The 2,732-nt window shown below is 44.7% G+C and overlaps 1 protein-coding gene across 2 annotated transcripts in view; it reads left to right on the top strand.

The window, feature by feature from the left end:
- Positions 1-2,732, top strand: part of LOC106875818 (transcriptional regulator ovo) — a 99,238-nt gene that overhangs the window by 52,428 nt on the left and 44,078 nt on the right. The gene's annotated exons all lie outside the window — the stretch shown is intronic.

The raw sequence follows: 2,732 nt of genomic DNA, 5'->3' as shown, positions 1-2,732 counted from the left end.
CAAGAGGAAACAAAGAGGAAAACAATTATATACAGATGTATATCATTGAAAACACGTTAACTAGAAGGAGATACGCAAGGCCAGTTGAAAATGCCTGAGACCTGTATGGAACAAAAAATGTTATGTCGCACCTGGTAGAAGCTTTGGCACAGTAGAGGTGAGGTTCTCAACCGAACAACTGGTCAAAGAAAATTCCACGACAACCCTTAAGACCGAGGAATTGCATATGATTTCCACATACCTCGATCGAAGAATCGTTAAAGTGAAGGTAGCGGAGGTGCCACCAGAAGTAGACATATTCTTGCTGGCAGCAGCCATGTTGTACAGCATAGTGGAGGGGATGAAGATTCTTCAAAGTCATTGACACAAAAAAGAAAACTGGAACATTTATTGCATGCAGATTTTGCAACTGCACAGGAGATTCCAGATCTGATAGAACTCCCTAGAGGTGTAAAATTCTTTGTAGCAGTAGAAATCCAAGATGCCACATTTGTGGCCAAAGAAACCACTCAAAGGCTTTCTGCCCCCAAGCAAACACATGAAAAAGCCGCACTGCTGCAGATACCTCCAACACAACAGCAACAACAGAGACAAGTGGCTACTGGAGCAGCGATAACAACAGCAACAGTTGCGGCAACACCAATTACAAAGTACCGAAGGTAGCAGCAGCAACAATAACAACAACAGTGGAAGCAACAACAGCAAACAACATAACTCACCAACATCTATAGCTTTCTCACACCAGACAGCAACAAAAACAACAGCATCAGTAGCCACCAGAACAACAACAACCTTACAAAGCACAACCAGAAGACCCCACAAGATTTACCTCTTCCCTCTCTCAAACACTCAGACATACCCTTCGTGGACGACGACGACGACGACGACGACGAGGAGGAGGAGGAGGAAGAAGAAGAAGAGCCTAAATGACAAGTCACCAGATTAAAAAGGAAAAGGAACAAAAATTCACCCAACTAAAACACAAAAATCTGGCAGGCATGATGACTGAGGAGAACAAACAACTCTCCAATTAACAACCACACCAGCTTCGTCAACAGCAACAACAGCATCACCACCAGCACCGTCACTACCAGCACAAGCACAACCCAGTTTGCACACATGACTCGTAACCCGCATATCCCAACACCAGCAATACACAATCACCAACTTTACAGCAATGATCACAAACAATAAAGAATTTATGGCACATATATACAATACAGACACCACAAACACCGATGTCATCACACCATCAAACAACACCATCAAACAACACCATCAAACAACACCATCAAACAACACCATCAAACAACACCATCAAACAACACACCGCCATACATATAATTCCTGCTAACATCACAAAACATACAACAAAATAAAATAAAATATTCTGAAGGAGTTTGGAACCTTCAGGAAAGAGATAAACAAAAGACTGTACAACGAACTGCTCGCGGATATAGCCACAAATAATCATGGGGGCGGAACAACAATCACCACCTCACCAACAAAATCACAATAAGTAGCCTTTTCTGATTCTATACCTCGATCCTACATGGCTTCGCTTACAATTGGTAGTATAAATACACGTGGCCTGGAGTCGCCTTGGAAACAGGATCATCTACTCAACGACTTCAGGTCACTAAATGTCGATGCGGTGGCCATAAGTGAAACCAGAGACTCTCCGACCAACAAGCGTCCATGCCCATCTTCGGTGGATACGAGATCTATTTATCTCCATGTCAACCGAAATTAGGGGGTGGAATTGTGGTGTTGCTCCGGAGAGGTCTGGATCTCAGGATAAAGACTATCTTCCTGGACCCTGAAGGTAAGTTGGTGGTCCTGGATGTGAACAGTAGTGACAGAAGTGCCATCAGGCTGGTGGCTGTCTATTCTCCGACAGGAGCAGGGCAGCTGACTTTCTTCAGACACCTGGAAGTTTTCTTGGAAACGTCTCGTCCTTTCGTGCTTATGGGTGACTGGAACGCTGTCTTAGAATCACATTTGGACCATGTGGGGCTAGTAGATTAAGGAAGTGGTTGCAAAAGCCTCGCAAACCTGCTCAGACGTTTTCAGCTGTCTGACAGGTACCGGTGTGGAACTGGTTTAACTGCGTCGAGTCATCCAGGTCGTATCTAGATAGAATTTTCTGTAGGCCAGTAGGAAGGATAGTATAATTTGTCCACTTTTTAAAGTCGTCGTCTACACAGACCACAAATTTGTGATCTGTACGGTCGATTTAAATAAAATATGTGGGCAGGTTACTGGAAGCTGAACGCGTCACTCCGGGCGTGCCATGCTTACAGAGATCGGATTAGCGAATTAATTAAGCGGGCGTTAACGGCGTCAATACTTAACAATAAATGGTGCTGAGTCCTGAAAAGGGCAATTAGAAAAGAATCGATTGAGTTTAGCAAGGCTCTAACGATAGAAAAAAAAAATAAAATAGAGGGAAAACTAATTAGGAACTTAGAAGAAGCGCTTAGAGGCATTGCAACCGACGTGCCGGCGACGAGATTGGTCCTCGACCAATTCTTCAACGCTAAGCACGAAGGATTCATTGTTAGAGCTAAAGCACGTGCTCTAGGAAACGAGGGATTTAAGGCCGCTCGATGGGCCCGAGTGGCAGAGGCTCAACGTGACAACAACGCCACAATTCGGTCTTTGGTGGACCAGAGTGGGCCCGAGCGGATATGTGCGGCATTTCAGTGGCATTTCGCCCAACTGTTTGGGAC

Source organism: Octopus bimaculoides, chromosome 25, assembly GCF_001194135.2.
Source record: "Octopus bimaculoides isolate UCB-OBI-ISO-001 chromosome 25, ASM119413v2, whole genome shotgun sequence".
NCBI classification, from domain to species: domain Eukaryota; kingdom Metazoa; phylum Mollusca; class Cephalopoda; order Octopoda; family Octopodidae; genus Octopus; species Octopus bimaculoides.
Note: the sequence above shows the minus strand (reverse complement) of the source record. Positions and strands in the feature narration are given on the sequence as shown.